The sequence below is a fragment of the Alligator sinensis genome, unplaced genomic scaffold (assembly GCF_000455745.1).
Source record: "Alligator sinensis unplaced genomic scaffold, ASM45574v1 scaffold318_1, whole genome shotgun sequence".
Classification (NCBI taxonomy): Eukaryota; Metazoa; Chordata; order Crocodylia; family Alligatoridae; genus Alligator; species Alligator sinensis.
Window position 1 is genome coordinate 638,525 of NW_005842421.1, and position 24,177 is coordinate 662,701.

At 42.3% G+C, this 24,177-nt stretch overlaps 1 pseudogene; it reads right to left on the reverse strand.

The window, feature by feature from the left end:
- Positions 1-1,476: 1,476 nt before the first annotated feature.
- Positions 1,477-24,177, reverse strand: part of LOC106722546 — a 68,410-nt pseudogene continuing 45,709 nt past the window's right edge.

The window sequence follows — 24,177 nt, forward strand, 5'->3', positions numbered from 1 at the left end:
CTAATACTTTTGAAAACAGCATAAGGGAAGAATACATTATCTGCAGCATGAACCTGTTTTTTTTGAAGGAAAAAAGTAGTACTTAGCTGTGTTAGTCTGAAGTCAGGAGGAAGGCAGGGTGGTGTGGATTCTTAGATTGTCTTGTTCAGAGAGGCATGGGCTTTTTGTACACTATAGCCTACTTCATCAGATGCTATGACAAAGTAAATGCATCTGACAAAGTAGGCTGTAGCCTGTGAAAGCTCACGCCTCTCTGTATGAGTTAGGCTATAAGGTGTTATACTGCCCCGCCTTCTGTCTATTTTTGAAAGTGTACAATAACTGCAAACAGCATCAGCCTGTGTGTATTGTCTTTCTGGTTGATCACAGCAAATGAGGAATGCTTTGCTGATCAAGGTAGTAATTATTATTAGGTTCTAGTTTTATGAAATCCTAAACAAAAAAGTTAAGTGTGTATAATAACTGTGAGTAGTATGCCTGTGTATATATTTTATCTAGGTAAAATATGTACCTTGGGCTAACCTGTTCTCTGTTAATTTTTAATGGCAAAAATATGCAAAACTTAATCACAGGACCTTTGCTTACAAAGATAGTTTATGATAGGATTTTAACTTAGCTGAATGGCAAAGACAAATTAATGTATGGGAAGGAGGAAACAGACTGCTGGTAACAGATCACTGTCACTTAAGGGACTCTCTAAGGCTGCCTGACTTTAGAGGGCCATAGCAGCTCAGAATATGGAGGAAAAGGTGTCTTAAAGCCTTTGTTAACCCCTCTTAGAAGCACAACACACATTTTCATATATAGAGGTGACGGTCCTAAGCTCTGGACCTGCCTGAGTCCCCATTCAAGCCAAAGGAGTTTACATGGGTAAAAGGGTATGTTTGGAACTGTCTCAAAAGGGGAACATTTTGAAAGAACAGGAGCTGTTACATTCTGATTTTTCCATGTGGACAAGCTGGGAATGATACAAATGTAGCAGAACTACTTAATACTGCTTCATCTAGTGATAATGTTGGAGTGGTTTTGCTATACAGGCAGCGGGTTATGTTCCTGGAAAAGGCGTTTTAAGTCAAAACAATGTAAGTCGAATCTGATTTTCCCATAGAAACAATGTTATAATAGGGGGTTACTTTCCTGACCAAGGGCCTGATGCCCAACTTTTTATAGAAATGACCATAAACACCATATTTAAATCAACTATTTAATTTTATTTAATCAGAAGGTGAAGAAACACCTTCACCAGGGTCATGGAATGGGCTTCTTTGGAGAGAATTTTGGGGAGACTTAGGGCCACTTGATGGCTTTTTGAGAAACTGATCCAGGAATGTTTGTTTTGCTGCCCTTTGTTTCTCATTGTAAATTTCCCTGTAGCACACACTGGCATTAGAGATCAAGTTGTTGGTCTTTGAGGTTGGGATCCATTTTTTCAAAAATTGTCATTGCAGCTTCCAAATGCTTGACGGCCTCACTCATCTACTTTGTTGTCATGTTACCTTGAGCAGGACTCTCTTGAATCTGGGCCTGATTTTCTGCCTTCCTTTGCTCCTCAAGACAGACAAGGTCTTCATTGGTCCGTTCCTGGCAATGAGGCCAGCAGCTCCTCAACATCTTCTGTTTTAACTTCTAGCTGTAGCTGGCCAGCCACCTTCACAACATCAGCAGTGACTTCATCCACTTGGTCTGCAAATCCTTGGAAATCAGAGACGAATTCTGGGCACAGTTTTTTACAGACACCATTGAGGTTGGATTCCTTAACCTACTTCCAAGACTCTCCAGTGTTCTTCACTGCATTCAGGGTGTTGAAGCCCTTCCAGAAATCCTTGAGGGTTGGTCCACCTTCCTGGTCTGTGATACTGATGGCCTGGGCAAAGTTTCTTCTAAGGTAGTAAGCCTTAAAAGATGAAATGACCCCCTGGTCCATAGGTTGGAGCAGCGATGTTGTGTCGGGGGGGCAAGAAAACAACCTTGATGTTAGGCTTTAAATCTGCAAAGGATGTCCAGGGGTAAGGATGTCCAGGGGTATTGTCTAAAATTAACAAAACCTTATGTGCAAGATTGTTCCTCTCACAATAATTCTGAACAGCCAGCACAAAATAGTCAGTGAACCATTCCTCAAAAAGGGCCCCAGTCACCTAAGCGTTACAATTTGATTTCCAGATGCCTGGAAGGCTGCCTTTAACATAACCCTTAAGTGCTCTGGGATTTTCGGAGTGATAAACAAGCAAGGGTTTGAGCTTGAAATCACCCGCAGCATTTGAACCAAGCAAAAGGGTAAGCCTATCTTTAGCTGTTTTAAAACCTGGTATGGTTTTTTCTTGTTGGGCGATGTACATCCTGGAAGGCATTTTCTTTCAGAACAGCCCAGTCTCATTGATATTGAACACTTGCCTGGCACAATAACCTCCCTCTTCAGTGATTTTAGCCAATTTTTTAGGAAAATCTTGAGCTGCAGTCTCATCAGCACTAGCAGCTTCACCTTGCACCCTGATGTTATGCAAGGCATACCTGCCTTTAAAATGCATGAACCAGCCCTTGCTTGCGCTGAATTTTTCATCCTTGGATCTCTCATCACGTTGTTGCTTCACAGTGTCAAAAAGACTCAAAGCCTTGGCTTGAATGGTGGCTAAACTCAAAGGCACGCAGCGCTGAGTTCGATCCTGAATCCACAAAATCAAAAGTCTTTCCATGTCAGCCACAAGTCCTGCACACTGCCTTATACTAGTGGATTGCAATGAGGCAGTGCTTTTAATTTCACCACTTACTTTTCCTTTTCTCTAATAATAGTTTGTATTTGTATCATTCCCTGCTTGTCTGGGCATAATAAATAGAATGTAACAGGTGCTGCCCTTTTGAAATGTTCCCCTTCAGCAACATCTTCTGATGTACGTGTGTCCATACCTCAGGAGTACACTTGCACAGAATCAGTTGCAGTGCTGGCAACTGTTTTCAAAATGACATCTGCTGTATTTTCTCGATTCTAAAATCGTTTCCCCCCCTCCAATTTAACAAGCTACTCAGCTGTTCCAGGGGCTAGGCTGGGGCCATGCACAATGCCCCAGGCTGGAATGGGGACAGAGCTTGCTGGTGTGGAGGAAGGGTAAGGGGGCGGAGGGTGAAGTGGGGGGGGGCAAGGCTGTAGGGGTGCAGGCAGTGGGGCAAGCACAAGCAGGGAGCAAGCTGCTTAACTTCCCCACACCACTTGCCCCCCAATGCCTTCCCCCCTGCAGCGAGGGGGACAAATCAAAGATAACCCTCCGATAATTAGATTCTATGCAAGGAAAATTATAACAAATTTATAATTTTTTCATGCATAGAATCTAGTTCTTGGGAGGTCACCTTAAAGTCAGGGTCATCTTGGGTAAATATGGTAATTTTACATGTGCCAGGTAACAGGTTTGAAATAAAGAGACTTAGGTAGGGTCTCCTTGTTAGAAGTTGATCCACAGTTCCAGTAGAACTCAAAGTTCCCTGCATGTTCTTCTTTAAATATCACAGCCTAAATATTTTGAATTGGGCATCTAAAAATTGAAAATTAGTCCCTAAATGGCTTATTTGTGATATAAGTTCTTATATGACTAAAGAAGTGTAGCTTGGAAGACCAAATAAATTCTTAAACTAGATTTCTATGCTTTATGCCTATAAAGAAAATCTTCCACTCATGAATCAGTGTGAACTGATGTATTCTTCTTCTTTCTGCAGCTATCCTGAAACTATCAAATTAACAAGATGTGAGGTGTCTCATGTCCCAAGTAGTAGTTAACTCTGAAACCTAATAGCAATGCTGACATTTAATCATTGATCATTTCACTACTGATTGGTTAACAAAAACATCCAGCTGCTGTGCTTAGCCCATAATTTCAGACTGCCTCCTACACTGGCTGCAAAACATCTCCAGTTGTTTCTCACTTTATTGCCAACTCTTTCTACAATACTAGTCATGCAGCATCCATACAAAAATCTGAGACATGTTGACAGCTCAGGAGCAGGGTGAAATCAAATTAATTTAAAAGGCCACTAGCCCTAAAATCTCGTATTTTCTTTTTAAATTAACAGTAGTTCCTGCAACTGCTTCTGTTTTGCTCCTTTTGTGGTAACCCCCACAGGTTCCCAGAGTCTTTCAGACTTTGTACAGCCATAGCAAAAAGACCATCCTGGTCCAGAGAGTTTACAGACTACGCTTGAAATGAAAGAGCAGTTTGGGAAGCCATAGATGGAGGAGTGCAGGATACAGGAACATGATTCAGATAGCTGTGGTAACTAGCAGTTGGAGAAGAATACCTATCTATTCTCCCTCCTTTTGACAAATTTTGTTATTTTTTTTTTATCAAATGTCCTCTCTTTAAAATATTTTCCCTATGTTAAAAAATAACATGCAAATAAGAAAAACTGCCTTTGTACATTGTACTGTCCATTGCACAGAAAACACATTGAAAAATAAATAACTTTCTCATTTCTTTCAGTTACTCTGATTGTAACTATATAGAATTATAGCTGGTCAAAATTTTCTGTTGCAAAAAAAGATTCCTAAATTGGCATGTCCCTTTCATATCAAACTATGAACATTTGTTGCAGGGAAAAAAGAGAGAGCTAAATATCCCCAAATGCTTAAGATCCTTTGAAAATTATGTCTTATTCCAAAAAAATGTTAGCTCATAAAAGCAAACAAGAAGTCATATTCTTAGCCTCATATTTAGAATACATCAATGAATGTTATAATCAAACAAACTTACTTTTATGAGGCTGAAGGATTGAGTGTGATTTTGAAATGTCAAATTAGCATATGACCTTTACTTATATTTTAAAAATTTAATGAGTAAAAATTCTTTTATACCATTAAGATATTTTTGCATTAGCTCTTCGTAGGTGCTGATTCTGACATGAACTCCTGTGAAAACTGTCCTCTAAAAATGGAAAGTTTCTCTTGCAAGGTTAAACTTTATTTAAAATTGAATTTACAATCTGACCTGCTCTTCTGTCTTCATGAGTTTTCAGTCTATGTAGCTGTCAGTGACAGTAAAGAGCAGAGTTTGAAAAGTGGTTTTCAAGCCATTGTGACAATTCAGGAGATAATGGGATAGCAAATGCAAATATGCTTTGAGTATTGTGTTCATCGACCATAACACATCATTTGAGTATGACTGACCATTTTACATTGTTGGAGGAGGGTGCATTAGGAAATGCAGGCTGTGCAAAGTTATGTGAAGTGTGAAAGGAAAACTATGATGACTTAATTTTCAGGTCCTCAATGAATGATTTTTGAGTTAGTGATTCTCAGCCAGGGTGCTATGACACCCTGGGGTGGCTTGAGATCTTTTGAAGCGTGCTGTGGGGGTGCCATGCAGCACTGGGCACTGTTAGGTATAAAAGAAAAATTGCTCTATTATTTTTCTGCATGAAAAAACAAGTGAAAGCTAAGACCTGGCATTTTTGAAGAGGTGCCTTGAGTTGAAAAAGGTTGAGAACCATTGCTCTAAAACCTTTGACCATGATGACAGAGTTGGGTTCTAATTACCAGAAGTGCCTAGACTAAGCTGCTCCTTCTCCTTTCTGTGTACCACAGTTCCTATGGAATTGAGCATGAAAGCCTATGGGCCACTCTTTATTAGGAGCACAAGGCTAGAATAGATCAGATTATCAAGTCCAGGTCACCTGATTATCTTTCATAAACCAAGTGAGCTCTGTGTATGAATACTATTTATTTTCTATAAACAATTGGTTTGATTTAGGGACAGTTATTATGTAGCTATTGTGGGTAGGTGGGAACTGAATGCATACTTGCAGTAAAAGCTCTGTTATTTGGCATGAGTGGGAAATAGGGTGTGCCAGTAATCTAAACATGCTGGTTACCTAAGGCAGGGGTTTTCGGCCAGATTTGGGGGGGAGGGGGGGCGGCATGGTGGCCACATGTGGAGCAGCGGCAGCACAGGGTGGTGGGTGGTGGTGGCCACTGTATGTGAATTCCCCCTCCTCCCTCTCCCCCTACAGCCGTCCAGCCAGAAATTCTGGTTAGAAGAGTGTGCCGGATACTCAAATGCCAGTTAACACAGCTTTTACCATAGTTCAATTTAATAAGCTGTTATATATAGAAATAAACAGGAAAGCCAAACAATGGGTATAGATAAACTATCTTCCAGCAAATAGAGCAGGAAACCTGGAACTAACTAGAAGATGGCCATGTTCAGGCTCCAGCTACATGAGACAAAGATGTTCTGGCCAACACTGAAACCCACAGATCCAAAGGATACCAGAGAGTTAAAAAAGTGACCTGTTAGAGAAAGAAGCAAGCGTAGTTGTTGGGAACCTTATGTGTGGAATAAGAGAGCGAAGAGGCCGTAGAAAGTGACAGGTCCTGTGCGAGAGTCAGGCTAAGCAAGGTTTCCTGGCTATGATCTGGAGGTTGGTACTGTACAGAGAGCTCATAATCCCCTCTCTTTCATCCAGAGTTCAGTCTGGACTATCTAACAATAAAATAGTACTTGGTAATAGAGGAAACTGGGCTGCATGTGTTAACTGCTGGTCACAACCCTGAGGGAAGAGACTGCAGGGTCCAATTACAGTCAAGTCCACTGAGTAATCTCTGGAAGTAGGAAGGAAACTGTAGCTTGCCACCTGCTTTAAGATCGGGCACATTGTGAGCTTTCAGCCTCAGGGACATGAAAGCTCAGGAGGCCTTGTTACCTCAGGGCATGTGCACATTAGAAGGTCCCAGCTGTGGATAGCTCACTAACTGCTGTAGTGCACAGGTCCTGTTTGCTTATTCACAGGGTTATTTGCATCTGCAGATCCAGGTTTTTAGGCAAATGTTCAGTTTGCAGTTGTGTCAGTCAGGCACAGGCAGGACTTCATGCGCACTACTGAAAATGGTATCCTTTTGTATGTTTGCTGTTTAGTGAGCTAACATTAATAATGCATATGAACAAGCATTTTTATTTGATTAGAAATACTCTCATAGGAAATATAGCATGTAAACTTGCCTGAAGTATAAGCTATGGCTATATTTTTCACTTGCTCTTTTTTTCAAATACATGATAAGGAAATTATGTAATATAAATAACAATGCAGACATTATTGTTGCATTGCAATCCATTCATGAGGTCCTGGCCTTGTGCTGCCCCATGGGAGAGCAGGTGGTATACAGACAGATATTTAAGCAGTTATTTAGGGTTTATTTAAGTCACTAAGAGAGACAGCCTGAGAGCAATAATAGGGCATGGTCTCAAGACTGCATATGCTGTCTGTGCTACCTACTTGCTGCACTTGGGTGCATATGAAACAAGAATGAACAGATGGAGCTGATTGCCTCAGGAGCAGTCCCAGGCTCAGCAGGGAGTCAGGATAAATGCAGCCCTTGGTTCCCTGCTATGGAGCTAGAAGCCTGGATCCCAAGAGCGCTGACTCATAAGCTCCTAGTATCCCTGCTCAATTGTAGTCCCCAGGACTTCTGAGGCTTCGGGCTTTCCATGAATCATGAAAGAGAAGCCCAAAGAGCCTCAGTTGAGCTGGGAGCCTGTGAATCTGGACTCCTAAGATCATTTGCATTTTTAAGCTTTTACAAAAATAGTTTGATTCTTTTGAATCATTTTTTAAATGTTTTCCTTTTCAGGGGAAGTGTATACATTTATCTCATTGTGAAACAAAAATCTTTAAAAACAAATTGCCTTTTCCTTCAGAACAAAAATTCTGACTTTCAACCAGTCCGATTATTACTGCTGCCTTTTTTGCTTATCTCCCCTTTCCTATATTTCTTATACTTATTGGTACAGTCCATGTACATATGTGAATAACTTTAAGTATAAATGTTCCTGTTCTTACAAGGGTTCAGTGTAGGGGTACTTTATATTATTCATAAACAGCAACATTGTATTGTAATGAACCCTCATGGGACTGGGAGCAAAGTTTGTTAAAAGTCAGTTTGCTGCATCTTCATCAACAAAAATCAGTTCCTGTCACTGGAATTATTAAAAATTGGCATTTGTTATGAGCGGTCACATCTATGCATGCGTTTTACTGTGCATTAGACTAATGTGCAGTAAAGTGTCACTGTCTATACGTGTGCAGGAATTACTGCTCAGTAGATTAATTTAAAGTGCTGTTTATTGGTACCAATAACACAGGTACTAGAAAATGGAGCTTTAAACTAATGCACGTAAGCACACTGGTAGATGCTGACCTGTGAGCAAATTGCTATTGGTCAGCTCAGGCAGCAGGGGGTCACAATGGCTGGTTGGCTTAGCCCTGAGCTCCAGGGCTTGGGGTGGGGCAGTGGGGAGCTGTCTCTGGCTCCAGCTATAGGTATAGACTGATTTTGTATGCCAAACTTCTGCTCTGTTACTGGCATAGACTGGCTTCCGATCATTTATACCAGTTAAAATGTAATGTGTGTACCTGGCTTTAGAGTTCAAGGTAAGTTTGGCCACTTATTCTGTGCTATATAGTGCTTAGCACAGCGTAGCCTTAATTGCAGTTTGAGGCCACTATATACTAAGTCAGAGGTGAGCAAAATACAGCCTGCAGGCCTTTGTTTGGGTTGTGGCAGGTCCCTTGGTCCTGCCTGTCTGAGGTGCCACTGAGGTGCACTGAGGTGGCGCTGAGGTGTGGCGTGTCCTGCTGCCCCCTGGGCACGCAGTGGTGCTGGGGCAGCTCTGCAGCTGGACTGCCTTCCTAAGCAACCCAGGTGGAAGCATCTCCTTCCAGCTGTCGCTGCTGCCACCACTGCCTCCAGCCCTGCAGTAGCTGTGGGGACCAGTGTGCACAGCCCTGACTCCGCACTGCCTCTGGGCTCACCCATCCAAGTTGAGCAGTGGTAGCAGCAGGAAAAATTGCTGCTCAGTGTGGGGTAAAAGTGGCCCCTCCTGCTGCTGGCTCTTCCTGGTGCAGCTGCCTGGAGCCCATGTGAGGCTGCCTGCATCTATGCCACATCACCACTGCCTCATGTTGCAACAGTGGCAGTGCAGAGCAGATGCAGGGGAGCCTCACATAGGCTCTGGGCAGTAGCACCAGGAAGTGCCAGTAGCAGGAGGGGGAGGGGCCACTTTTACCTTGCACTGTGCGGCAACCTCTCTCCTGCACCGCTGCTGCTGGGCCCCAGAGCCTGCTCCTAGTTTGCCCGTCTGGGCTGAGCAGCAGCAGCAGCTGCGGCACCAGGCAGAAACTGTTGCTCAGTGTGGTGGGGAAAGTGACCCCACCCCCTCGCTTCCACTGGGCAGTTTATGATGGGGCTACCCAGAGCCTGTGCTGCGCTGGGCTGCCATACCACTCCATCACCAGCCCTCTGGGTTGCCCTGTGTCGCAGTGGTGACAGTGCAGAGCAGCTGCAAGGCAGCCCAGAAGGGGTGGTGACAGAGCCGCAGGGCAGCCTGATGTGGTGCGGACTCTGGGTGGCCACACCAAAAAATTGCCTGGCAGTGGCGAGGGAGAGGGGCCATTTGGCCCTGCATCAAGCAACAGTTTCTGCCTGGCTGCTGCTTCTGCTGCTTAGCACACAGACAGGCAAATCTGGAGCCGGGATCGGGTTTGCGCGTGTCAGTCCCTGCTGTTACCATGGGGCTGGGGACAGCACAATGGCAGCTGGAAGGAGCCGCCCTAGCTGCACTGCATGCCCAGGGGTGGCAGGATACAACATGGCCCGCGCTGCGGAGTGGATACAGGTTGCACTGGGGCTTTGCACTGTTGGCAGTGCGGGGGAGGTGCTGCACTCTGGGCTGTTGCAGGGGTGGGGGCTGACTGGCTCAGAGGGGTTTCTATGGTGGCTCCCATGCACACCCCACATTTCCTCAAACCCTCCCCCTACAAAACCCACAACCACATCCTCTCCCACATGCAATCACCCCACAAACACTGCACCCACCCACAACTGCACCCACAGCCCCACCACACACACCCATGCACCTCTGGGTGGAGCCGCGCTCACTGCTACACACACACACACTCACCTACAGACACCCTCAGCCACCCTCCCCCAACACACCCCACAGCCCTTCATAAAGCCCATGCACACACACCCACACGTACCCCCACATGCATACATAGTCACACACCCATAGGCCCCCACAAACCCCATACCCCCCTGCACCCCTCCACACCCCCCCACAATATACAAGAGTAAGACTTCATTTTGAGCTATTATGCAATCACTTCTATGTATACAGCACAAAAGCACACAAATCAGGACAAAATATTTTTTTTAAATAAAATTAAAATATATTATTAAGGATGTTTGATTTTTAGTATATAATTTGGTTTTTTTTTCTGGTTCCAAGATGGCAAACCCCTTTCCCAAAATGAATACTTCCAGGGGTAAGGGGAGGGACTTCCAGTGGCAAAGGTCAGAGTTAGGAGTGAGATTTCTGGTCCCAAGATGCCGACCAGGGAGTGGGGCCACCGTTGCCAGCTTGCCACCTTGACAGCTCACCAAAACTCATTCAGCGGACTTCCAGTCGAAATAATTGCCCGCCCCTGTACTAAGTAATGATATTGATAATAGATTTGCATGTTCTTGCTGAGAATTTTTGCATTTTTGCATTTTACTCCCTATTACCATAACCATGTGAATGAAATAATAGAAATTGAAAAAAGCACCAGCAGTAATATAGACATACATAGAATCACCTCAACAAAATAAGACAGCAATGTTTGCAATGAGTTGGAATTCAGTTATCAGTGATTAAGAGCAATGCTGTGCGATAACAGAAGAACAAAGGCATGTATTATTTGAGAACCAAAAGGAGATGGTCTGCAGGGCATTGAAAATAGAGCATTATTATTTTAAATCACTAAGGAACATGATCCTTATGTTTAACTTGCTATGACTATTCATAAAAAGGCTGGGGGAGAGAATACCTTTAGTGACATATAGCACTTTTTTTTTTTTTGCCGAGGGACAGGGGACAAGCTAGTTTGTATTGTGTTCTGTAGCAAATTTCTCATTTGCATTCCAACAAAACTTCTGGGGAATGACAATTTCTGTACCCATTTTATACTGATATTCTGTACCATTTATGATAGCGGCTTCAGTGCAAAAAGAATCTTGGCATGTCCTGTTTCCTGCACTTTCTTTCCCCTTATAGCTCTCCTTTAAGAGCATTTCTGTAAAAGTTAATATAGAAGAAAAGGAGGAAATACACTCGGGTAGTAAAAGCTGAATTGGAAACAGAGGCTCCAAAGGCCAAGGAGCAACAAAGAGTTTATGGAATAGTTACAGACTTCAGCAAATGCAAAGCTGTACATGAAGAAGCCCATATGAAGTGCTACTGTGAGCCAAGCTTACTCAGTATGGTTTTATGATCCTCATTTGTCTGGGCAGACTATGTAAAGGTTTAGGTCTGTACAGCTTTCAGCAACTTGTATTTTACCTCGAAGGGTTATCCTTTCTGTCCAGTGGTTCTCAGCCCGGGTGCTGTGGCAATCTTGGGTGCCTTGAGATCCTTTTAAAGATGCCACCATGTACTGTTAGCATGGTTCGGTGTGGAAATGCTTAGGCATGATTCATAAGGTAAACCCAGAGATTTCAAAAAGGAATCCATAATGCCAACAACATTCTGACCTGTTGTGCTCTGAGTTATTTGCAACAGAAGAATTGCTCTAATATTTTTCTGTAGTAAAAAAAAAGAATGAAGACTAAGCTGGCATTTTCCAAGGAGTGCCTTGAGTGTAACCAGGGCTCTCTTGAGGCTAAAAAGTTTGAGAACCATTGTTTCAGACCTTGAAGCCCTGAGTTCAATCCCTGCTGCCAGTGACACACTCAAGCATGTTGCACTAGCTGCAGATTTAAAGAAAAACATCACCATAAAGCTAGTAGGTTTTTTTTAAGGGTTTAAATCAATTTGAGATACACATTTGATCTCTGAGGCCCCTGGTATGTGTTACACTTAAAATGTGATTAACCTGTTAACCCCATTTTAAGTTGTTACCCAGCCATATGCTCATGTAGTTAATGGTGTGAAAAAGCAAGGAATAAGCCACAAAGTTATTACACAAAAATATGTAATAACTTTGTGGCTGGTTGCTATCACGTCATTAATTAAACATGTGGCCAGGATGGGAACCCCAGTCCCACGGTGTCCCCTTGCAGCTAGTAGCTCTATTAGCTGATCCAGATTCCCATGGGAGCTTTCTACTTGCCAGTGTAGGGGGAATGCAGGAACATGATCCTGGGCTCCCCATGGCCTGGCAATAAGTTGTGATGGGATCTGATGCTGGATCCTACAATCACACTGTTACCATGCACGTGTGCTTGGCAGGCAGCACAATTGTGGGGATCCCCAATCAGATCCTATCACACCTTCCCTCCCACATCTGCCAAGAGCCTGAATCCCTTTGCCAATTGTTGTGGGGTTTATTTATTTATTTGGTATTTTGCTGAGTGATGGGCTCTCACAAACAAGGACTTCAATCTGCAAAACTAACACACATGAGTAACATTATTCATGTAAACTGCAAGATAGGTATCAGGCAGGGAAAGTGATTGACACAGTGCTCTCAGATGCATAAAAAACTAAGGTTAACAATTTTTTTTGCCTTAAGTCTCCTTCAGATGTTGCTTGAAAAATGGTAGGTACAATCCGACAGAGATAAGGATCATAATTTTCAAAGCTTGTTTCCTGAAGTTAGGTATCTACATTTTTATTTAGGCATCTAAAATTTGCTTGGTAGTTCAGATAACTAGTACATGTTTATAATGAAATGTTATTTGCTATTGTTCCAAAAGATCATTTTTTGAAAATAACATTTTTAAAAGATAGTGCTGCTCTCCTAAAACTATTGCATGTGTCATTTGAACTCTTTGGCTTATATACTTCATTATTTTGTACATTGCAATAATCCTGAAGTTAGGCCAAGATCAGAAAGAAAGCACGTCCTTTCCTGTGGGTCATGGCTCATCTACTGTTTCATGTAAGATCAAAGAGACAATTCTGAAATAAAAACAATGCTTTCCCAAAGAAAAAGTGACTGGCCTGTCCTTCTGCCCCAAGTCCTGGGTGTCCTGCAGTCAAACTCATTAAAGAAAAAATAAATTGGATTAGATTACAAAGAGCAATTTGTGACATAGTCAACGTTACAAGGATTTTTTGCTTTTGGTAAGGACAAAAAGAGGAAGGACATGACTGTAAATAATGCTACAGTCATGTAAAGCAGAAAAGTTGCTTTACACGATACAACTTTCTTCTACTTAGTAAACCTCAAGTTTAACATGAACAAACACAAAATAATTATGAAACCATAGAAACATAGGAGCATATTAAAATAAAACTATATGGAGCAATTTTTCCATTTTTTTTTTTTACAGTGCTACCTACATCATTTGAAGAGTATCTTTTATGGAGACAGGAAAATTGAATAGCTTGAATTTTGTCTGTGTAGGTTGTGAGGATGCATGTTACAGGATTATGCTGTTTTGTGTGGTCACTACATTCCATACTTATTACACAATGAAAGTATATAGCTCTTAGCAGTCACCAAGAATATACCTCAGAGTGCTTTACAAAAAGAAGCTAAGAACTGCTAACTATATATGAAGGAAAATGAGGCATAGAGATGAAATTTATGCCAGGCCCCAATGTTACTTTGAGGCCATGACTAGATCTCAAAGGCCTTGTGCCACCTTATTTGGTCATGATGGGGAATTGAATTTGATGTTGCTAAAATGAGATTGCTGAAATGATTAAACTGGATGTAACTTTTTGTCTAAATGAATACATTTTCCATTGTCACCTTGTATACTGGGTTAAAAAGCACAATGTAAGTTATATACTTGTAAAATGTAGGAAGAGATTACTTTAGTTTTTCACTGTGCTTTTATTTTCATGATTTGAATATGTGCAAGTGAAGAGAAGACAGACAGTGGGAATGTGTTCAGTATGTTGGTGATATCATATTTTTCTCATACACAAACATTTTCATTGAACTAGTCCATTTGTAGTAACAGCTACATAGCAAAAATAGAATGTATTGAGAACTCAACTAAAATGAAGACATTGTTTCTCTCTGGGTTTTTCCTTGTAAATCTTAAATCTTTATTGGAGATCTGTGTAGTTCTCTGATTCTTTTTGAGAGCTGATCATTGCAGAAAAGGTCTTTGAGAGAGGGAAGAAGAGCATCTGTATGCAATGATGTGTCGAGGTTTCCTTTTTAGGCATGAGCTATGAGATGATATGTATTGTTTTTACTCTCTAGCCATTTTTGAAATTCTTACCCAGTAAAAACATCATGGTTTTCATTTAAAATCTTGGTATTAGATACTTAGTCTGAGACCAGCTGTGACACTTAAATATTTCCTGCTTTGATGAACCAGATGATCAAATAATGTAATTATTTTCCTCATGAGAAGCAGTCAGAAGTATGATAGCTTTCCTATTTAAGAATCAATAAAATGGCAAGATGGTAGAATCTGCCAGGGCATCTGTAGCACAAATGTTTTATTATGAAAAAATGGAAGCTTCATATAGAGCTGATTACAGAGGATTACTTATCTTCATTTGCAATACTTGAGGATTAGCAAACAGTGCTTATCAGTTTGGATACTGTGTGTGTGTCTGGGAGAGAGAGAGACTTTAAAAATCATTATTATAAAAATATTACCAACAAAAGGTGAAAGTACAAAAGTGTGTGGTCCTCCTAGGGGCTGACCATGAAGCACTGGTAATGAAAATGCTCATGTCTTCTGAGTTTGAAACCCTCTTTCCCAATAACCTTTATGGGGTTACACATTTAGGACTAGCTTTCTATCTTCTGCCTTGCAGAATGTTTCTGCAGTAGCCCAGTGCAACACAAACTGGTTCATGTTCTGTTGCAAGTGAAGTGTCCAAACTCAAACGTGACACGTCTGGACCAAGAAATGGAAGAATTGGAAGGTATTGTCAGAGCTAGCCCCTGCAAGCCAATTTCTGTGGCATTTTAGAGTCACCATCTTGACCTGCCCCAGCAGGAAATTGGCCAGGCAGATCTTGCTCCATTCGGCCACTTGCTATGGGATAGAGAAAATGTGTACAGTTTTGTAGAATTCCAAATGCAGTATGACAAAGAGGGCACTGAGGGCAACAAAGAATGGTTGCAGTTGGGGGCAGTCCAGGGAAGAGGGGGGCATGGGAAAGAGGGTGGTATGTACCACACTGTTCCATAACATGAGATAAGGTGGCATCAACTAATAAGGCCACAGAGCAGGGGGGCTTGTGTTTTGGGGGGACAGACCAAATCAGAAAAAAGCCTGTAAAGACCAAATTAGTATGCGTGCATATGATGAACTACATGAACATATGTCAACAACACAGAGACCAACCAGCAATAGCCATGGATGAAGAGTCATCAGGAGGGAAGGAGAAAACAAAAGCAGAGACTTGAGAGTAACAAAGGGGTCCTCCTTCTCCTTCCTGAGAGGGTCCCTAAGAGGGGTCCCCATCCCCTGGAAGGGTACCCAAGGTCACCATGGACAGAGGGCACACCACCAGCCCATCTCATCCACCTCACTGGAGGGGGTGTGCACCTTGGCATCCCACCTCCAGGCTGCTGACATCTGACACCTAAGAGAGAACCTCAGACTGCATCCTGGCCAGATGTACTTTGACCCTGATGAAAGCCCTGATTTGGTAGATATATAGAATTGCTTGATTGTTTGTATTTTTTTTCTGTTATCACTGTTTATCAATAAATTTGCCTATTATTGAATGGAAAAGTTATGTTCGGTCTGAGGGTAGGTCTCCCCAGAACAAGGTATCTGGATCCTAAATCCAGAGTCAGCAATGGGCATTATGATGCTGAGCAGCAGGGACAGCAGGGTACTGGGCCCACCCCTATTGTCACTGTCCACAGCTGGAAAAATAGGCAGTGATTGGGGAGGGCTTGTGTGCAGAGGTGATCCTTCAGGGCAGCAGGTACATCAATGGTAAGGGCAACTTTCACTTCAGTCAAAAGGTGCAAAGCAAAGTGGACAGAGTACAGACCCAGCTGCACTATGGTTGCCCAGGGCTTTTGCTGAGAACTAGGTGGACTGGGCTAAGTTGAGGAGGTGGATCAACTTGATGGTGTGTAACCAGACCAAGCAAGTGATGAGACTTCTGAAGGCAAAGCTTGGTGCCTTCTGCTGCAAGGCCAGGTTATGTACCAGGTGCTCCTATAGCAGCTCTGAAAATTGCAAACAACTGCCCTGGGATCACAGTTGAAGGGAGGCCTGCTATGCCTGGGTGAGGCTGTAGTAGAAGGTCAGTAAGGCATCTCAGTGGAAGAGATCAGAATCCAAGAGGAAAAATTCCTGATTGAAGTTGAGGTCCCTCACTCGATGCACAGCAGCAAGGGCAGCCATCATCAGGGGAAAGGTTCATCAGCAAAAAGCAGGCATTGAGCAAAGGCAACAACCCTATTCACTAGGGTCATTAGGCCCTGAACCCCCTTTATTGGTGGAAAGGTAGAGAACATACCTCTAGAGCCAGTTCCAGAGGAAGTCCATGAGGAACTTCTGGAAACTTTTGAGCAGGTCATCAGTGGGTCCCAGATGCATCGGTCACATGCTGTGTGTATTGGTGGCAGAGAATCTTGATTTGTGCTTTTTCCTCATTTTCTACCACTGTTTCCATGAAGGGAAGTCACTTCTCAAGGCTGCCCAGGTCTGCCAGAGGTACATGAAGGAGTTCCCAAAGTGGGCGTCCCGCAGGAGGCTACCTTTGAAACACCAATAGGATGCTTAGCTGTGAGTGAGGTTATGAAAGCTCAGTTCACATCAGACCAGGCCATGGTCTGAGAGTCCTGATGGAGTAATATGGCTGAGAGAGAGACTGATCTCAGTAGCTATTTTTCTTTCTAGCAATAGCTACTTTGTATAGAGACTACAATTTGTGAAAACTTTGACCTTTCTACATTTAATGTACTAATAGGAGGCTGATATTCTATTAGATTAAATCAAAGGAGTTTGATAGTAGTCAACAGAGCAATGCCAGTTTGTACTAGCTAAGTATGCTGACCCTGGTCTGGTACATACTAACATTTCTTTTTTCTGTGCACAAATATTTATGACTTTCTGAACCATTCAGACTGAAAGAAAATAGATAGTTCCTTAGCAGGCCAGTCCATTCAAGACTTTTGCATGAAGGAAAAATATTCATTATTGTTTGTGTAAAGAAATAAAAACAAACCCCTTCAAGGTTGCAGGGAGGGGAACTCACTGACGCAGCTAGAATCAATGACGGGGAGCAACAGGGGACCAGCCCAGTTCATGAGCAGCTGCTTGATCAAGCTCGGCCTCACCTGAGGCAGCATGGGGGTTTTCTGGCCCAGTGCCAGGGCTAAGAAGAGGGAGAGACGCGCCAGAGGGAGGAGGCAAACCAAGAAGATATGGGCACCTGCTAGACAGCTCTGGAGTGAGTAGAGCTGAGAAAGCTAAGTCCCAGGAGCCTGGAAGGGCTCCAATAGTTAAGAAAGAACTGTGAAGGCTGGGGTGGCAAGGAAGGCAGGAAACGCTGGCAGGAAGATGTGCTGGAGGAATCGGCCGTCAGCCTCACCTGGCAGCACCCCACGCAGTTTTATTTTGGGTTTTTTTCTTTTATTACTTTAAAACTGCGGAAGCCTGGGGGAAAGGGGAGCTGAGGGCTCTCTGCCAGCGATGGATACCTGGCAAGAGTCGGGCTTCAGGCTCACCAGAAGCGTAGTAGTGGAGGGTGGGAGGACTACTCTGACACACCAGGGAAGGCACCATGTGCTGCTAAGGTCCTCCCTGAACAGACACAGAAGCGCCTAAGCTGTGGGTAGTAGGGGGCCTGGAGGGCCCACCTGTTTTCTTTTTATTCCAATTAACTTCTTCATGAGGGTCAGGCAGTGAAGTAAGACCAGCAACCCCAGGACTGAGCCGTTTCCTGACTGACAGGCTCAGCATGCAAGAACAAGGACTCTACTTGCCAGGACTTACCTGGGTCGTGCTCCATCTTTAAGTTATACACCATTTTTCTTTGCGAATCAGACTGAAGACTACCGCGCATAGAGAACAAGGGTATAATGGACGTGTTACTGACAGGGTGGCGTTAGGACTGGGTGTAGTGGAGGTTGGAGCCCCAAAGAAGATTTGGACCCACTTCTCCGGTAATAATATGCAGCCGAAGTAAACTATCTCCCAACAATAACTAGGGTGACATCAAGATGTGGCAGGAGAGAATAGGGAAACCACAGCTGTGTGTAAAGACTGGGTAAGGACACATCTGTACAGCACAGTCCCACTGGGTGCAGGGCCAGGGCCTATCCTATACTGCACCGACAGTTTGCCTGTAACTTACAGAGTAGATCAAGGCAGTTTAGCTGTCTCTCACTGGCTATATTGCAAGTGGAAGTTTATTTTTATCTGTCTTAATGCAATCAGTTCATGTAATTTGTGATGCCAGTTACCTGGTTTGAAAGAATGAGCATGTTTGTAGAAATGCAGACATATATGTAATATATTTTGTCTGTCCACCTAAAACAGGCATTTATTGCTATTACAGACATTTTAGCTCTAAGGTGTTTTTAAGGAAGTCTCTATTTTAATAAGCTTGGTATTACCTGCAGAAATTCACATTTACACAGAAGTACTTACAATGGCATGAATAAGTGACTCTATTTTTTGTCTCTCTTCATTAGAGAGTTTTTTGGCATTTACTCTTGCTGTTGCCATTTCTTGCCTTCATTCATTTCAGGAAGGTGATTCCTGAAAAATGGTGTGAAAGAAGTCAGGCTTAAGTTCAGTGTTACCCGCTTTGGGAAGTTGTTCTTCAGCATTAGGGTGTCTTCTGTCTTTACAAAGAGCACTATTAACTGCAGTGCTCTTAAACAGGACAGATGTCTCACTGTCTTCTGAATGGACAACTGAAAATAATAACTTTACTTCCCTGCCCCCAACCTATGCATTGTTAATTGGTTATTCTATGTAAATGTAATGAAAAAAATAGGTCTTCCAGAGAGATTTGTAGGAAATGGTATTGGCCCTGAAGACCAGTTCATCATTTGGAGCAGTGTGGTAAAAGACGCAAGAAAGAGATGGTTATTGGAGAAGCAGACCAGAGGAGAGTTAAGGATGGCATCAAGAGCAGGGTGGAATCATGGGATCTGTTATGAGACAGAGAAGTAAGGAGCATCATAGTTAGGGTTTTCAGAGTGAGGACAAGAAATCTGAGTATATAATGGTAGAATTCCAGGATCAGCATAATGAACTGAATTTCCAGATGAAGTAGTAGAAGAATGAACTGGGAGTTTCTAAAATAATGGGCATGATGTCTCTACAACTCAGTTACTGACCTTTAAAATATTTAGTGAAACATTGATATATTTCTGGAAAGTTTCACTTATGAAAAATCTGGCCTTACACAATTTTAACTAATTTATAGATGGTTGTCTCTCTGCAGCTTAAGTGGACAGAATGCTCAGCCATGTGCAATGGAAAAGATCAGAAAGGTAACTCCGGTCTCTAGCAAATGTCGTTTTTTTTTTTAAAAGAGAACCTTGCATCATCATAAGCAATTAACTGGATCAGAGTCAAATGGGCTAAGCCACTTGTATATTTACCTATTCCACCCTCATCCGACATGGTTTTAATGGGAGGCTGTTCTTAAAATAACTAAAATTGAGTATAGTACATTAGAGATTACTACAACATATTGTAATCAAGCAACAAGATGGCACTGGTCACAACAACTGATCCCCAATCAATTTATGCTACAGATAAAATAATTGATACTGGAATTTGCAAAACAGCATATGGGTTTTATTTATATGTCCAAATTCACTGAATTTCATTAGGACCTGCACATTTAACTCCATTAGTCTCCCTTGAATTCCAGCCTCAGCTAATAATATTTTACTTTTTCTTTTAGATTTAAATAATAGACATGCCCAGCTAAGAGAGGTCTAGGTTTCCTGCAACAGAATAATTATCATATTGCTTGAGTATTCTATTTTGGTTAGCATGTAATATGTTACCTATGCATCAACAACCTGCTTAGTCCAAACTTGTAGTTACAGTACATATACATTTTGATTGGGATCTGTGTTTTGAGTGATATTTTATCTCACCAGCCAACTACCATAGGTTAAGTGCATGTAACAAAGCTCTGATTCAACTGTCAAGCATGATGAAAGAGGGGAAAAATATCACGATGGAGAAAATTGAAGGGAGACATAGGGATCATCAAACAATTCTAAATCAGATTGGTATGTCACTGCCTCTTCTGCTGCTGCTGATGTTTGAGAACAGTATTACTGGGCTACTGTCCAAAGTAATATCTCTTTCTAAACACCCAGCATTTTAGCAGCGTTGGCTGTCAATCTAGAAAAAGAGGAGCAAATATTGAAAACCACTGATGGTGGCACTAGAGGCCTGTCCATTCATTTTCATCTCCTAGAAAACTTTTAAAATGCACACACACACACACAAATGTCTGTTGTCAGACTATCAAGAACTAACAACATGCAACAGATGGTAATACCTGCCCTTTGTTATGCACCTCATTTTAATCCAGATTATTTACCAGCAAATTGTGGTAAAGTTTAAAGAATCCAGCACTGAGGAATGGGAACAGAGGTGAGAAAAGTATCCTGGTCACTTCATAGCCCAGTTAAGTTTATAATTTATTATTGGAGGCTTTAGGCAAAGTCATACTTTCTTATTCTGTAAGTCATAGTAGGATATTTTGTCACCCCACCTCTTCTCCCTAAATTGCTAATCTATTAATTAGAAATTACCACCTTGAATATCTACAGCATATACTTGACACAGAAAGCTGTATTTTACATGTGAAACGGTAGATCCATCATCCAAAATATATTGTACATCAGTGTTTTTCACCTAAGGATATTCAGGGCGAAGAAAGAAAATGCACATCATATTGAGCAGCATGTGCATATAAATATATATGCATGCGTGTTTGTGTTTGGGCTTCTCCCCCCGCTCTGCTTTTTGTTGCTCTTCTTTCATATTCTCTATCTTTCTTTTTTCTTTTTGGTGTTTGTGATAATAAATAAGTACCATCAATTATTTTAAAGGATTTCAGCCACTATTTTTTCTAGTGGATAGTACATCAGCTAGTTGGTACATTTTCACAACAGGCCTTAGGCTTTGAACCAGGTTTTAGTACAAACTCCCCTACCATTCCCCCACACACACGTTTAGGTCAATTTTGAACTGAGGCTTCCTGATCTAGCTTTGAAGTAAACCTTGGGATTTAACCTATGCTCTAAGCCAGATCAGGAAACCAGGCAAGGATCAAAGAAAACTTCTGTGGGTAACTCCGAAAAGATAAAAAGTGCTAACAACATGTCCAATAACTTCTCAATGGTATTAGAAGGTGGTTGACCAGGTGCTAAATGCTTTTCTTATTGTGGAGCCTGCCAGCATGCACAATGAACTTTGGAGGTAGAAAAGTCTGCTTTTAGAGGCATAGGGGTTAATGCTGGAGAAGAATGGAGAAACAGGAACAGATCCTTGAACCAGACCAGGTGCCCAGAGCAACAGATGTCCATCAACCTGTTTGGAGATGTGCCCCAAAACTGCATTCAAGAGGAAACAGTAACTAAGCTACACCTGGAAAGAGTCTATCACCATCCCTATTGTTATTATGGGTGAAACTGGAGCATAAGTGGGAGAATTTCAACAGCATGATAAAATTACTATTAAGATCCATGTTTCTTGCTCTAGATGGCTTTCAGCTGAGGGTGCCTCTCCCCCACTTTCTCTTACCAGATGACAGCTTCTAAATAAGGGGAGAAATTAAATATGTGCAAAGAGATTATTCTACTTATAATTTAATTGGTTACTACTAAAAATTATTCCTGATTAGAGGTTTAGCAGAAACAAATTTGTCTGTCCATCCATCTGTCCACCTTCTACTCTCTTTTTTGTCTTTTATATTGGTACTACCATTAAAATAACCTATTGATTATAAGTCCCACTGAATCTGTTAAGAGGAAATGCCCCTTGGTGCTTGGCTACCTGGTACCTTTAGTTTATGGCACATAGTCTAGTTAGGAAGAAGGAAGAAAAGAAACATTTGATGTTACTAGGCTTCTGCATTTTACTTCACCATTCTCTTTATGTTCCCCTGAACTTTTCCCTAGTCCTGGCTGATATTTTGTATAAGTTGAGATTCTCAGTCAGGACAAACTTTCCATGGTTGCTGTGAACTTCCCGTAGCCTGCTCATCCTACCTGATTGGCTGATTAGTTGCCAAATGACAAAATAACAACCCCTCACAGCCCCTGGAAGTCCCTTTCCCTCAGAACTCCTCTCAAAAAGCTCTCTGCACCCCTCAGTCATGAGGCAAATAGGTTATGCTGCCTTTCCTCCCCTTCCCACAGCATGCCCATAGTTGGCCTTCACTGCCCTCCACCCTCCACAGACAGAAACAAACACAGCTTGGCTTGCCTTCATCTCTGCCCCTCCCTCTTTCTGATTTGTTGTGGGCTCAAATCCCCTAGGAACAAAGCCACCCAGTACAGGTTCCTAGATAGTGGTGTACCTTTACTGGACACACTGGGGAGTGAGCAGATAAATATTACTAGGAGTTGATAACAGACAAGATAATGATAGAAGAAAGGAGAGCTTGATTGGTGGAAGATGAAGGCTTGTAACACCTATAGAGTGAAGATCAGGAATCAAATAGAAAATAATGACCCATTAAGTCAATTGACTCCCTCAGCTCTGCCTAAATAGAAATGCAGTGGTACTTGCTTGGCAATTTGTTTTAAATTTTGAGTAGAGTAGGAATCAAAGAGGGGTATGACTGTACCATCACCACCCCCCGCTGAATCCACCCTTGGATGGTCCTCTCATGACCCTGCCAAACAGGCTCCCCCTTCCCTCCCCAAACTTCTTGAATTCAGGCATGGAAAATTGCATGATCTGCTGTACCCTGTTCATTCAATCTTCAGGGCAAGAAGACAGGTATGCAGATGAGGCGCAATTCCAGCACCAATGAGATTGCTCTGACCATTGACATTTTCAGTTTTTATTGTATATAGTTGTTAGACCTCGACTCCATGCAGCACCCAACGACTAGGGAGATGACAGTTTAATCGCTCATGGATCCTGTTACGCATTAGTTAGAGCACGCAGGGAGCAAACACCAGCTCACAACAGCTTTATTCAGAATGGAGACAGCTTTGAACAAGGGTCCCTCACAGACGCACAGCCCGTGAACCAGGGGACCTGCCCCAAACAATAGTTCTTTTCCAACATTTATACACCTTGGTTCATACTCATTAGCATTTACCCCACCTATGTCCCTCCTTTGGTTCCACCCATTTCTCCTCCCATCTCAAGCTCCGCCTCTGTTTACTGTTTGCTTCCTTAGTATGCTATTGCCTGTGCGTTTCATTCATTTACATGCCTTTGTTAAGAGAACATGTCTAAGACTTTGACCCCACCCTGTCTTCTCCTGGTCAGTTGTGGTTGCTTGCTGGTTCTTTCTGGTTTCTTGCTGACTTCAGCACCATCTCTAAGGCCATACTTCTGCTTTGTCCCCTAATGATAGCCGCTGGTCTGTATCCTATTTTTACACAACACATCATGCACTTTACACCCTATCCTTTTGTTAGGAATCTGCTTACTAAAGCATTAGCAAAGTCAGTTACTTTTAATATATCATCCAGCCTTGTGACCAGCGGATTTTGCTGAGGTTACTTTTAATATATCATCCAGTCTTGTGACCAGCAGCTTTTGCTGAGACACAGGAAAAAGCCTTTATTCAGCTGCACACCCAGTGCTCCCCAAATTCCAAATATCGTTACCCTAACAATAGTGTTTTCCATTTTGTGCTGATATACAGACTTCGCTTGCTGGGCTCTTGGCTGCTTGTATTGGTTCTTAATGCAGTATTTTTATTACCTTAATACTTTTCTTACTGTCTATATTAACTTTTGGTTGTGCACCGTGGCTGTGTGCAAATGCTTAGAAAATCTTGAGGAAACAAAGTTGTATGCAAACCTTTAAATAGATCACAGTAAATCACATAAAAGCAATAGCAAATTGATCAATTGGTCTGTTTACTAAAACATTGCACAGCATGTTATCTCCCTGTTTATCTTTCCCTGTAACACAATGATGTGGCTACACAAGGCAGCCATTACTTCCCTGGCTCTTTTGGACCTAGCCCCAGTGATCAGTGGAGCACTTGCTGGTTTCTTACGGGATAGGGTTGGAATTATCTGGTATCAGAAAAATCTTCTCTTGCT